Source organism: Rattus norvegicus, chromosome 4, assembly GCF_036323735.1.
Source record: "Rattus norvegicus strain BN/NHsdMcwi chromosome 4, GRCr8, whole genome shotgun sequence".
NCBI lineage: Eukaryota > Metazoa > Chordata > Mammalia > Rodentia > Muridae > Rattus > Rattus norvegicus.
Window position 1 is genome coordinate 15627194 of NC_086022.1, and position 15719 is coordinate 15642912.

General features: G+C 39.0%; 1 protein-coding gene across 26 annotated transcripts in view; it reads right to left on the reverse strand.

The window, feature by feature from the left end:
• The window catches only part of Magi2 (membrane associated guanylate kinase, WW and PDZ domain containing 2), a 1483910-nt gene that overhangs the window by 348676 nt on the left and 1119515 nt on the right, over window positions 1–15719 (reverse strand). The gene's annotated exons all lie outside the window — the stretch shown is intronic.

A 15719-nucleotide genomic window follows, 5' to 3' on the forward strand; every position in this document is an offset into this window, starting at 1 on the left:
GAGCACCATGCTGTTCCTGCCACACGGGTCGGAATTGGATGCCACCAGGATGATGCTCCCCAGGTATCATTAAAAAAAATAATAATCTAAAAATTTCAATGTACTTTCCCGAGAATGTTTCTAATTCTCTAAGCTTAACATTAGTACATTCACACTGAGAATATCAATAAAGTTATAAATCTTACCACAGGCAAAAGCATGCTGTTTGAAAACAAAGGATTTACCTCTAATGCTGCTTTCTACATTCGCTGAACTGAGGTTTCCTAAGAAAGTCTGACGAATACAAAGAGCAGTTCATTCTCCTTGCCAAACATTAATTCTCTCTCTGTAACTCAAAAGCTAACTAATGTGTTCGATTGCCTGTATGATATATTAAGAGATACTTAATAGTGTTATTATTATTGCAGTAACATATATTGCTATGGACAAAGCTAGCTTCTTGGGGAAAAAAATAGAATTACCTACAATTTCACCATAAAAAAACAACCACTGTTAATACATTTCAAATTGCATTCTATGTTTACAGGCTAATTTTTAATTAAAGTGCATATTATATGGCTTGATTTTTTTTTTACTTGACAAAATATCAATGGTATGAACATGATTGCATGATATCACTTTCAATATCACAAAACAGTAGTGTGGATGTGGCTTGGGTCTGTATCAGTTCACAGTCTTCTGTTGACTGAGGCAGACTTTTATTACGTACATCTGTGCAGGACACAACACACACCAAACCTTTTATTATTTTTCTATTCAATTTTGGATTAAAGAATATGCGCTCTTTTGCATATATTTTATTTTTGAAAATGAGTACTATCATCCGTCTGATCCCTCTCAGATACACCTGTCTTGCTCTCTCAAATCCATTGGCTCTGACCCCTATTTTTATAGCATTGTTACACAGAAAACAAACTACTTGGTCCCTATAATGTTATGTGTGCAAGTCCTGTACCTAAGGCAGAGAGAGCAGTACAGAAAATGGGGAAGGGGTAGAAAGATTGTGAGATCCAGAGGACTAGAAGGTCTGCTGCAATAATGAATCTTTTAGAAGAAGTATCAGGGAAGCTACACTCATGGAGTTTCAGTGACATGACTACCTAAACGAGACTTGCCCAAGAGTGACATTAGTACACATGCTGACATGGGAGGGGTGGGAATCTCACCACCCTAGACGATGAGATACAGGAAACCAAGTGATGTTGAAAGCACCAGAGAAGAGTGCCCAAATCACTTACCCAGAGTCAACTGGTCAGCCCTTTATTGTTTGTTTGTTTGTTTTTTGATAATTGTTAGCCTGCCATCTTCCCATTTACAGGAGCACCAACTTATAGTCTCATTGCAAACATATGAAAGATGATTGTACCATTAATTATAGATTCACATTTCCTTGCCCCAACTTCTATGGATATATAAGTTTTGAGAGCTGACACAATGCCGTTACTCTCTTCTGTTTTGTGACATTTCAAGCAGAGTTGGAGAAGCTCTTTTAAGCTCAACACACGAGGAGTCTATAGTCAGTATGATCCACAAGAAAAGGGAAGAGAGAGAAATAACTCTGCAGATGACTTTCATCAGATATCCAAAGCTAATGAAGACACTGTCTATTAAAAATCCTTTACAAAAAAAATCCTTTACTTGAAAATACCTACTTAGTGCCTTTCACCAGCAAATAAAGTAGAGAATATATAGAGAGTAGAACTGGAATCATGGACAGGACATGTGTTACTTATGTGGCTCAATGCATGAATCCACATTTTTAACAAGTTTACTGCCATGAAAGGCATGTAACAGCATGTACATGCTTTTCATGATCAAATTTTAGGTTATCCTTCACCTCATAGACCATCCCTTCACTGACTTCTTAGCTTTGGCTCTTTCCTGACAAGCTGCTAGTCAGAAGTGCTGTCTGTAGAAGTAGTAGATGTCCTTAATCATCTCTGTCAGATTTACAAGGAAAAAGGTCTTGGGGACAATTTACTATATATGCTCTCACTCGCCATCTTGAATTTCTTCAGAATTTAGGAGGAATGTATTTTCTTCTACCTAAGATATTGATTGGTTTGTTTGCTTGATATTCCAAAGAAAACGATTTAAGAATTCACGATAACGTAAAATTCTGTTATAAATACTTACACTTTAAAATCAGCTGCTAGTGGCTAGCTCACACTTTGGGACAGAACGCAATAGCATAATCAATTCTCCATTACAGAGGCACATCCCTGCCTCTATCCTCAATATCACTAGAGGTGACAGATGTGTTATAAGAAAATGATAAAAAATATTTCCAAAACATATTCATTGTAAAGATGAATGTTTGAATGTTTGCATATATGTGTGTATATGTACAAATATGTCAATGTACATGCACATAGATTTGTTTGTATTTTCCTAAAGATTTTTAGTAAGCAAAGAAAAGTTTTACATTTACATTACTGATATGTAAAAACACAAAATTATACGTATTTTAGTGGAGCATCAATATGTTTTAATACATGTGTAGTTTGTATAATGTTTAGATTAAGCATATTTATGTCTCCAAATATTTATTATTTATTATGGTAAAAATGTTCAAAGTCTTCTAGCTTTTGAAAATACAGAGTAAAGGATTCACAATTCTTGTCTCCCTACTACAGAACAGCACAGTAGATATCCTGTGTTTTTTGATAGGCAACATGATAAGCCTTGGACAGATTTTGCTTTTGTATGAGCAAAGGATGATTTTGGATAGGATGCTAATGAACAATCACAATATTCACATATAAAAAGAAGCAATAATTAAGATTACAGAGTAGAGAACAGACAGCTCCAAGCTTATGGAAAGTTAAGAATTATTTTTCATTGTGAAAAGTAAGGTATTTGAAGTTGAATTAGTCTTTAAAAAACTAATCATGTCCCCGAAATTAAGCTAACAAATCAGAAAAGGAATTTCTAATATGGTACTATTTACCCAATGAGGAAAGCATGCACCTTGGAGCTCTTGGGCCCTGAACCATTTAGAACAATGTAGTCAACAGCTCCTGACAAGCCTGGAGATGATTAAGGTCACATTGATAAAATAGCACAGAAGACACAAAACAGAAAAGTAAGCACCCGAGATCAGCAAGGTTAATGCAAAATTAAGAACAGTTTTTAATTGGGATTTTCTTCAGGACACAGAATCACGATGCAAGCTTGGTGATAAAATGCTTCAACCCTGCAAAATTCCACGGTTAAGACTAGGTCAATCTGTAGGTAGTCACCAACATTTTGGAACAGTAACAGAATTGGAAGATTAAGTGGTCATCCATTCCTGCATGGGTCCTGCTAGGCACTTTTTTTTTAAACTTTAAATTGTATTTTATTATATTTGGAGATTTTTTTCACATCACTAATACATATTTTTTATCAATTAATATTTTATTTAATTTTTTTCATACAGTATGATTTGATCATATTTCCCATTCCCCCAGATTCCCCACCCATATTTTTCCTAGCTCCTTATAATCCAACTTCATGTTCTCTTTCTTTTTCCCTCCCTCCTCCTATCTCTCTCTCTTTCTCTTTCTCTCTCTCAAACACAATTGTTCTTTCCAATCTTAAAAATGTTTTCAGTCCATCCTAATTACGGAAAATAGAAACGTGTATGCTAGAACATAAAATAAACAGCTTTAGAATTATGAAAGAAGTATTTATGGACAACCGAAGGGTGGCCTACTCTATGGAAATGAGAGGCACATACTATGGAGCTGTAGAAGTTGAGAACATACTCCAGGCTTTCTTAGAAAAGATCCCATTTCTCTCTCACCATGATCTTTTGAGCTGCATTCTAATGTCTCTGCATTTCTTCAACTCAACTCCTTTCTAAGCATACCGTCTTTTCTGCTCATGTCTGACTGGCTAGCTCTCCTGGCTCATCTTGTGTTGGGTCTGCGTTTGGCCACCACCTGCCTGACTCCTGGGGGTTTTGTGTATTAAGTACAGCTATTGCCACTATGGTGTCTTTCTAAGTCGGCATCGCATGGCCCTTAAGAAGTTATTCATCCTGTGGATGTTGTTCCAAACAGATTTGAATTATTTGGTCTGAATCTATCTATAGTCAACATTTTGATATTATACACTAAGGAGGACACAGTGTTACTGCTATACATTTTGCCAAACCCAATAACTTCCTTTTGATCATAAGAGAGAGCATGTGGTAATAGCAAATAGTCAGATACTCCACAAAGCAATTGGCCAGTATTGCTCAAGTGGGCGGGCCATCTAAAGAAAGATACACTGTGGAGCGACAGCACAGTGTATCCTCTGTGGACACACAGAGGAAGACCATGAGGACATGGTTAATAAGTGAATTTTGTAGTATGGATTGGATCTTGGACCAGAAGAAGGACGACTAGCAACATTCAAGTGAGGCTTTTAGATTATTTAATAGTCTGTCTGGCTGTTATTTTATCATTTCGGTGAACGTACTTGTAAAGGTATTAATGGGGGATGTGAACAGAAACTATACAGCAATTTCAGCGTAACTTTGAAAAAATTTCATTAGCCATCATTTTGGCATTTCTAAGGAAACTTTGTCGCAGTTAATTTTTCTTGCCTTTCTCCCTAACCCCCGATCCACTTCTCTCCCTAGGTTTCTTTCTGTTTTCACATCAAATGTGTTTTTTTAATTTTGCATAATTTTTGGAAATCCAAAGTAATGACCAAAGGAAAACACTGGAAGAAAGGTTTTCCCTTGATTGCCACTGCTGATTGGATGACATGTACTTAGCAGTATGCTAGCAAATGCCTAAGTCATGGGATGTATTTGGATAGCATCACGTTTTCCCGAGTACTCGGGCTAAATCTAGGCCCCCATACGTGCTTGGTAAGCTGTTTATCACTGAGCCCACAGGTCCAAAGCTAACATTTAATGTGTACATAAAATAAGGGTGTGGGGTGTTCAAATTTATGGTCCTTTTGTATATTGTCTTTTTAAAAAACAGATAATTATAAGAATATGAATTAATTTTGCAATACCACCCTTAAAAATTCTATTGTTCTCTCCTCTTCTTTACTAGAAAAATACTGAATACAACATCCTTGTGCTAATTTTGCTGCCTTGTAGAAGACAGGCTCAAAAGCAGGAGTGTAAGGCTAGAGTAACATCTGAGCCTTCCCTGTCAGGCAGATTTCATGTGGGTGGGCTATGGTAGTTCATGTATGAGTGTGTGGAGGTCCACTCTGGTCGGCACCCTAATGTCCCCTCCAAAACCAAGAAGGCAGATATTGGAGACTAGAATAGGAATCCAAATGTGGGGCCATCAGTCCTGTATTGTTTTAATTGATTTTTTTTATTGTTCTTACCATGGCTTTTCAAGTTGAAGCTCTTGTTAAATTGTATTTTAGAAGTAAGGTCTTATAGCAAGAAAGAAGAAATTGAGGCCCTTTGAATTGAACAATATAATACAGAGGCATTAAAGACTCTGCCTTCAATATTTTACATTTTTTGAGTACACAAACTAGAAAATGCAAATGACTTTTTCCTGGGAAACTTATGTATAAGTAATAGAAGTTTTAGAAATTCTCACTGTGAATTTCAAAAGTGCATTTTAATAAATTGTTTGAAAATTTGTTTTGATAAAACCCATCACTTCCTCCTTCCTCTCTACCCCGTCTCTTTCCACTCCCAACCACAAGTGCTCCATTTCATCACTTTCAAGTGATGAGTCCAACTAAGGCTTCTAACGTGATTGTGGAGCCATTCACTGTCCCATGGACGGCCTGCCAGAGGCTGTGTCCTCTCCCCCGATAGGCATCAACTGAATTTTTTTTTGTTTAAGAAATAAGACCTCTGTTGGTGTGATGTCTCCATGGGTAAGAGTACTTTCTGCTTAAATATTATGATCTGAGTTCAAATCCACAGCACCCAGTTTGCTTTCTGTAATAGAATCTAAACACCAATGATAAGCCAACCGCATGGTCATTTCCCAACACAGAAACTGCACACACAGTTACTTTTAGAGCTTTATGCTGCTCAACCTCGAACACAAACAACCTACTGGAAACTATGCATCGTAACAGCAAAAATTGAAAATACCATTCCTTTCTGTTCTGTTCAGTTTGCCATGTACCCTGGTATGAGCACCACTGTGGGCGCTACTATGTAAACTCAGCCTGGGAGTCATCCTCAGGAGCTCTGACATAGGACATGAACTATCTTAAAGCCAATAAGCAAGAACTACCTGGACCATGATTTACAGTGATAATATTTATTTCATGTTATCATATAGATTTAATATGAGAATTTAATTACTATAGTATACTTACTAATGAATGTTAAAAATACTGACCCTACCCAACCATTGGGCTTGTTGTTGGTACAGATAGAAAGTTCTGAGTAGCATTGCTTTGCTTAGCGATGGTTGTGTAATGGTGGTCTCATGGGGTTACGTCATTGAGTTGTGGGATGTTCATTTTCTTTTTTTATTGTCAGTACACTCTGTGATGGGCATGATGAATGTAGACGTTTCTTAGGAGCTCTCCTACCAGAATAAACCGTACTGTTACATAACTTTTGACTGCACACTTGTTCCTTGGCATGTTTTACCAAATTTGAACAGAAATGTGCATGATTCCCTTGGTGGGTATTCAGATATTAGTAATTATGTACATTGTAATATTTTGGGTACTTACTCTTTTCTAGCTGGCAAAGAAAAAGCTATCAGATGCAGTTGTGCAATTCTGTGGTGCTAGTTCGTATGACAGGCCTCTTTGAGATAGTGGCAGTAAGTGGCAGCAGGAAAGTGTAGTACAGAAATAATTCTGTCTGGTAGAGATTTACATATGACCATTTCTGGCTTAAGTTTGCAAGCTTCATTAGAAAGTCAAAGAGCAAGCAAACTAGGTGGTATCTGTCTTTTGTTCTTAAAGCATTGGGAATGGTTTTTGCTACAAAGAAAGGGTTAAATAAGTAGCTACATGCTCAAGATTTGAAATACATGATTTTACTTTCTTTTTACCTTTTTTAAAGTCTATATTAATTCACTTTTGTCTCTATTTGTCGTAATAATTCACTTAAAATGGCTTACTGAAACACTCTGGGTTCTTGAACTATGAAGGCTGATATCTAGTTTGAATTACCAAGTAGCTAAAAAGAATAAGACAGCTATTCCTAATTACATGGCAACATAGAAGAACTAAAATATTGTGAGTGGTACAAGTTACGCTTAAGTAGGAACACAAATGTTCCCATCCACCAAAGCTTCTTGGTGTTAGAGGGGCGTACTGGCTGGTTTTATGTGCCAACTTGACACAAGCTGAAGTTATCACAGAGAAAGGAGTCTCCCTTGAGGAAATGCCTCCATGAGAGCCAGCTGTAAGGCATTTTCTCAATTAGTGATAAAGGGGGAGGGTCATGTTTTGCAACCACACAATGCATTTAATTCTAGATCTAACCTTAAAATGACTGTAGGAACAATGGTAGAAAGATTAATATACAAATGCTATATATTTAGACAATACAGAGCTAATACCATTAAAAAGAAAGTTTGAGAAACCAGTTGGTTGTCACACAGGCCTGGGATGGGGGATGGGGGACAGACCATGCCCAAAATGACTCCTGCCCAACACCACAGTGCACGAGGTGGGCATGGCACTCCTGAGATGATCTCAGACACCCAGAGAGTCCGGAAACCACAAAGAGGAGCAAGTAAGTAGTTGAGAAATTGAAGAGAAAGAGAAACAGAAGGATATGGGCAACAATGAAGAGAAGCAGAATTGGAGACTTGAGGGTAGTGAGGAACAGCCTGATGTGAGTAACCTGTGATGAAACCTGGGACCATGGTGGGGTCCTGCCCTGTGCTATGGGGGCTGTGTCTGGGTCCATGGCTCTACAATAGCAGGTGTCTCTTACTACATCAAAGGCCAAGCAGACACCCTTGGTCTGGGCTGCTGTCTAGGGACATGTTGATCAGGGTTGTGCAGAACTGGCCTCATTCCTCATGTGGGCATCATCAGAGATGATCCTGGGAGCATGAGGAGAGATGACCCTGCTGCTAGCCAGCTGCAGAACTTTAGAGAGTGGGCCATGCACACTGTAGGAGTTGTGGATGAGATGCCCCTGAGGATATAAGCATGGGAGATGTGGTCCTCCCATATGTTGACATGGAAATGGGAGAGATATATTTCTCCTCCTCATCCTTCAACCATCTGAGGCAGGTGGGAGACCCAGTTCATGAGAGAGAGCAGGTCCTTCACCTCACCTAGGCAGCACAGTAGTGCTGACCCTGATGGCCAGGGCACTGGTGTACATGCCCTGAGGTCATGAATGTGAGAGAAACAGCTTTGCCTCTCGTCTGCTGGGCAGTGTCCTTGTCTACGACATTGATGGCAGTCAGAAGAGCTGACTCCCAGGACCTCATTGGCTGTAATACTTAGGAGAGCTGGTCCTGTTCCTTGCCTGGGTAGCAGGGTAGATCTGGCCCAGAAAGTGAGGATTTGGAGTGAGCCTGAGAGTGGAAGAGCTGGCAGGCTGACCAGCTCAGATACCTCTCAGGCCCAGAATTAGGGCTTTGAATTGGCCCACCCCAACATCTATCTCATTAATGAACTGCTGGAGTACATGAAGGGGCTGGCCCTGAAGATTCAAAACTACAGGCTCTCCATGACACAGGGTAACAACAGGGTATCCAAGAGGAGTCCCAATAAGGTTCCAGTATTAATAGAGTAGCAGATACCCAAGGCCTCATACCAGACCAACAAGTCATTGCTGTAAACATTGTCATGCAAAGAAGTCCACACGAGTATACTGTGGAGTGCACTGTGACACACCACAGCTTTCACAAGGTTTTTTCCCTCTGTTGGAAGGTTGCAAGGATGGAGGTGGGTACAAGGGGAGAGGGAGATGAGTGGGATTACAGTACATGATGTGAAATTCATAATAAATCAATAAAAAGTATTAAAAAATGTAGACTGGCCAAGAACCTCACTGATTCATGTTTTAACAACAGGTGGGAATCTTAGCATATCAAAAAAGTTAACAATGGATTGAATAAAACCCTATAAAAGAACACCAATAAAGAGAAGAAAAAGAGGAAACAAGTTATAATAATCAGTGTAACATATGATCAATAGTCATAAAATGCACTAGACTTGGATAAGAATTGCTAATGGGAGTAGAAGCAACTTACCTTTCTTGTTAGAAGTTTCTAATTTACTCATAAGAAACTGTAACTCCATGCTACAAAAATGGTAAAGTGGAGGGTTGGGCAAAGATCTTTAAGACAAACAGAAACAAATAAACAAAAACCCCAAACAGGTAGAATAAACAAATTATAAATGTTGAACGGGAAAGGGCCCTGTGTCATAACAAGAGGGTCTCATTTCATGTCAAGCTATCGACATCTGTACAGCCAAGAACACAGGCGACTGACTTGTAAAACAGGACCCGCTGCGGTTTCGATGAGAGGTGCACTAATAACAAGCTATTTTCTCTCAGTCAGAGACAGATCAAGTTGGCAAAATTATATATAGAAAAGAAACCAACTAAGTTTTGTAAGAGACATGGCAGGTTCCCGGGGCTCTGAGTGTCTTCCTCCTTACCTCCCCTCCCCCACACCTACCCATGTGTTATGCTCTATACATATTCTTCTCAAGCAGACATTGGAACATTCTTTAAATTTTCCTTCAAATTATATTCCAATAAGCTTTTAATGCCACAAAGCAGAAATGATGTTATCAGAACTGTCTTTCAGTAACAGCATAGGAACCAGATATTCATATCAAAACCACAATCAAAGAAACTTTTAATTGGGAATTAAAAGTTTTCGATAAACAAATACTGCATCAAAGGGAAAAGGCAAGGTGAAGTTACGGATTTACTACAAGTGATGAGCATGGAAATAGTAAATGTAACAGTTACAATGAAATATGTGGACAGAGGAAAATGTATATCATATGGATAGCAAAAGTGGGGATACTGAAAGTAAATTTCTAATTTTAAAGGCTATAAATATATATCATCGGAGTCAGAGACATGACTCAGTGGTAAAGAGCACTTGTTGCTCTTCCAGAGGATGTGGTTCAGCTCTCAGTACCCACAGAGTAGCACACAAGCATCCTTAATTCCCGTTCAACGGAGCTGGTCCCCTTTGTGGGCGCCAGCTATCTGCACAGTACACACACACACACACACACACACACACACACACACACACACACGCATACACACACATCCATCAATCCAAATAGACATACATAAGGCAAAAACATTTATATACATAAAATAAAAATAAACAAACCTTTAAAATATCTATTGACTAGTCATTTTTTAGAAAAAGCATTTTTTGAGGTTTCTTCTGCCTCTTGACTGTAAATATATAGCATGGGTGTTTTGTGTTGTCACAGTAAATGTGAAAGCATTTGCTCACTGGGTAGATAGATATAAGTATACCACATTGCATACATATGCTTCGACCATAATGTTCTTCCTGGGAAATATATATTATAGGTCAAAAATTTTAGGAGCTATAAAATGTACAGCAACGGTACCCCTGTAAGTTAAACATGTATATCGTGCACTGGAGAGAGAGTGGAGAAATGTTCTCTCACGCAGAAATTTACATTGTGGGAAACAGAAAAGGTCATACTAATAAAAATGCTGGTTCTCCTTTTAAATACCATCAAAACGACCCAAGCAAAGCATCTGAAGCTCGCAAAGAAGTATGTCACCCATGGTGAACCCACAACGAAAAGAGGCAACCTAAATAATAATATAGGGACACTGGCAGCAATCAAAGAGTAAGTTTCAGAAATTTATGTTAACAAAATTCAAAATGTGAGTGAAATGGATAATAATTTCCTAGAAAATTTATGAAAATTAGCTCCAGTAAGAAGAAAGCTTAAGTGGATGGATTTTCAGTCACATTATTATATAGGGATACCTTTCTTTAAAACCTGGGTATTTCTTATCACGACCCAAACTTGAAAAAATAATTGACCAGATTAAAAATTAAAAAACAAACAAACAAAAAACACCAGAAGAAATACATGTTAACCTGGGAGAAAAATGACAAACCAAATTCTTCCTACTCTACACATCTGCCATTGACCAATTCCCACACCAGATATGTGGGTGTCCCAACTCTGATTTATACATACCGGGAAAACAAAGAATTCTGCAGCAGTGTACGCTGACTGGTTAGCCTGTAATCTAATCCTATCGCCTACAGCTAATGTCTAGCCACACAACTTGAGGGTTCAGCCCACAAAGCCTGCCTCCTGCCTCAGGTATCAGTTACAAACTCCTGATAATATTACTCCTTCTTTTGACCAATATGTGCAAACTCGAATTTGAAAGCCCTCTCCACAGACTTGAAAATTGACTAAGGAGACTCAAGGAACTCAGGGAAAGACATTGTTTATTATGAAGAGAATTACAGAGCTAGCGAGGGATAGCTCAGTTGGTTAAGAGCCTATTGTATTAAGGCTATTGCAGGTAATACACAGGCAGAGATACAGAGGTGAGAGAGGCCTTCATGTACTCTTGGGACAATCAGCCCCCAAGAACCACTACGAGTTTGATCTTCCAGGAAGCTTCCTGAACCCTGTACATTTAGGGTCTTGCAAAAACTCATTAAACAGGCAGAACTAAATGTGACCGATGTGGAGAGTAGTGACTGACATAGAGGACTGGCTAATGTTGACAGGCAAAAAGGCTGGTCTGTTTAGATTCTTGTTGGCTTCTAATATGTAACATTCCTTCTTGGCATCTTGTAGTCAGGGTCCCTTTTAGAGTGTCTATTGGGTTCCTTGGGGACGGAGTGGTGAGCCAGGGTCTAACATATATTTTCAGAGCCAGGAACAGACAAGTTTATTAAAGTGTACAGGACTGATCCTACAACATGTTTGATATCCTCATCTTTATCATGAGAGACATGCAAATAACTATCATACTGGAGCAAGATTCTGTGTATATCAGACTGAACATCCAAAAGCTTAATGGTACACTCTGGAAAAATCTGTGGGGAAATGGCCACTCCGTCACTGTCCCATACACCAAATCATCTAACCTCTTCTGAGAGAAGAGAGCAAAGCCGAGTATGACCGGACAGCCTGAGTCTGGAAGTTCTCCTCTAAGATGTTTCTCCGAAGTTTTCCCTTCAACCATAAAAAAAGAAGCAAATGCAGAAGGTTATTTATTGCTCTGTTATTTTACAGCAATCCATGGACACAATCCGCAGACCCAACCGGGTGTCTGGCTGAATAAACATGCTGTGTGCACGCGGTGCCGTCTGTACAGCTGTAAAATTTACGAGGAGAATCTCTCTGACCCGACGGAAAGTTATGACTGGATATATTGCTACATGGAGACATCTGTGCTCATATTTGAAAGAAGAGACACAGCGAGAATGGCTGGAAGCCAACGAAGCAAGCTGCTTGAATATAAGTGGTTGTGCAAAGTGAAAGAAAGAATATTTCTTTCTCCTGCATTAATGTGCACACTGTCTTCTTCACAAACAAAAATTAAGAGATGGAAAATGAAGCTAAAAAATGGATTACCAAAGAGGCCAATGACATATGAAATTGCTAACTACTCAGAAAAATTAAGTCATCTGTAGAATAAATGAGAGATTCTAAGACTAGGGTCTCATTGTTTAGAAATGTACATGGCAAAAAAAAAAAATCCCTGTGGTTCAAACAGGAAAAGGGAATATTTAAGATTCCATACCATTTGTTTTTCTTTCAGAAAAGCCTGGTGGTTGTCAGGATGCTGGTTTCTGGAGTGTGTGCCAATTCTTAGGTCTTTAGCACTGTTAAACCCTTGGGATATAGAGTTTAGCATCCCCATGAGAGAGCACGAGGTGGGTATTCTGGCTACTTCTCCATTGCTAGGATAAACACCATGACCACAAAGCCACCTGGTGAGGAAATGGTTAACTTCCCTTCTGAGTTACAGCTACACCTTGGAGGGAAGCTAAGGTAGGAACCTGGAGGCAGGAACTGAACAGAGAGCATGGAGAAGTACTACACCCTGTCTGCCCAGCCTGATTTACATAACCCAGGACTACCTGCCCAGAGGTGGCGCTGCTCACAGTGGGATGAGTTCTTCCAATCAACCATCAATCATGAAAATCCCCCCCCCCCACCCCCACAGCAGACATAGCCACACACCAATCTGATGCAGGTAATTCCTCATCTGAGGTTCCTTTTCCCCAGAGACTCTACTTCCTGTCATGTTAACAAAACAGAGCAGTATGGGGAAACAGTAACATTAGTGGTTGAGACATAAGACCTGACTAAGATCTACTATTTCAGAGGGCAAAGTGCAGTTCCCTGGAAAGATCCCCCCAAGTAATACCTGTTCTTATTAATGACTGTCATCACAAATGGATGGTGTGTATGGGGCTGCATAGGCAGATCTCATTCATTTTGGGAATCTGCCTTTTCATTCCGGGACATAACAGTACAACCTCAGACCTACTAGACATCTTAGAAAGTAGTCCCTGGAATGTAAGGTGGAAAGGCATTGGTGCTAGACACCTGTAGTGACTGGAGGTGAAAAACAGGCTCTGTGAGAGCCTCAGAGGATTCAGCTAAGGATTTCTGCACTTCAGTAAGCAGGCACGCTTTTCTGGCTGATGGCAACAATGTTTTGCTTACAATGGGATAGCAGGTGGATCTTGGGCTGGAGGCTCATGCAGATGAAAGTCTAGAGAAGACATGAGGTCCAGAGTGGAAGGATGGACACCCAAAGCCTTCTTCCTTTTTAGGCTGTCTTCCTTTCCTCTATTGGGAAGTCAGTATAGGTGATAAGCAGATGATGCAACACCATTGGCTGTACTTGGAATATTACTTAATTATCTTATATAAATTGAAAATGATAAACTAAACTGCCTAAGCCATCTGATGTGTACAAACCAAAAAGACTTATGCTAGACATTTTCCCCTTAATTCTTTTCTGTGCCTAAAAGAAAGACTTGGAAGGTCCTTAGGTTTAAGACAGAGAGCTGAGGAATATGGCTATGATTTGCAATGCTCATGACTGCTTTGGTTTATGACTTCCAAATTATTGGGGTTTGATTAAGTATAATCTATGGTTTCATGATTCAAAATGTCCTAGCCTTACTCACGCTAAGTGAAATTTGCCTTTTGCTACTGATAAAGTCATTTAATGTATCTCTTATAACGTAATTATTTGATGAGATTTTTTTTGGAATTTGTATTGTGATAATGTTAGTTATTTTAACCAGAGAAAGCTATAGCTAACAATGGTATGTCATGTGATGATATGGACACTGCACAATACATGATTACTTTAAAAGAAGATAAACTCATCACCTCAAATGCTCATCACTTCCTATCATGACAACGATATTTCATCTGATTTGGTAGGGGGGATGGAGAGTGCTGGAGAGATGGCTCTGAGGTTAAGAGCACTGTATAACTCTCCCCAAGGTTCAGGGTTCGAATCCCAACAACCACATGGCAGCTCACAACTGTGTATAACTCCAGTTCCAAATCTGTCGCCCTCTTTTGACCTCTGCAGGCATCGCATGCCAGGTGCACAGACGTAAATGCCGGTGAACATGTATACACACAAAATTAAAAACAGTGCGTTATGGCCGTTAGTATTCCCCTACCCAGGCACAGGACACCGATGCTGCTTCCCTGGAGCTATGTTACTGTGCCCGTGAGTAAATCATCCCAACGCCTTCCCTGAGCTTAGGCTCCCGAGCCTTTTAATGATCAGCGCTTCCTCCTCACTCCTATGAAGTCAGCTGTTTTAGATTCTACAAGAAGAGTCATTTATAGCTCAGTTGGAACTAGGCTGAGCGCCCTGCTCTGAGAGTATGCACGGGGACGAGCTATAGCATTCACAGATGGATGGTTTCAGGTAAAGCTAACCCTTAAAGAATTGCACCAATTATTAAGAAGTTACAATTTATGATACATGATACTAGCAAAGGTGCAGGTAATGTATTGTTCTTTATTTAAACCTTCAGGTTATTTCTGAGGAGCTTGGAACTTCATTAATATTTCAGTGGCTCAATTCATTATAATTGATTTAAATAACCTCTAAGCCCCAGTAATATGCTTGCCAATTGGGTATTATAAAGTAAATTCACACAATAGCTACCATTTTACTATTGGAACAGTCTTTTTAAATTTCATGAAAATCACTTCTTTTTCCCCAAGAAATTCTTCTTTCGAAATTCCCAGAGGAACCTAATATCTAGCTTCAACACAGCAAAGTATATAAACATAAAAAGTAGGATATATCCTTGTTTATTATTTATTAGATGATCCGTATCCTACTTAGAAATTTATTCTATTTCATTTTCTATTTTATATATAACCTTAAGTACTATGGCATTAAAATACCACATAGACGGATGAAATGAATCAGATTCAACACGAACCTGGGCTGCTAACCAAAAATTGCAGATAAGATTCACCAAATAGATGCTACAGATGCTGGTGTTGGAAGCACCCTCCATAATTACTGCTCCTGGGTTTCACCACTATGCCCCATATATATATGTGTGTGTGTGTGTGTGTGTGTGTGTGTTGTATGTATATATGTATATGTATATATGTATATGTATGTATATATGTGTGTATATGTGTATATATGTACATATACATACACACACACATATATATACATGTATATATACATATATATGTTTTGAAAGAATGTTTTAAAATGAAAAAAAAATCAGTGAAATTTCAATTGTCAACCCTTGCTTGGATAGTGA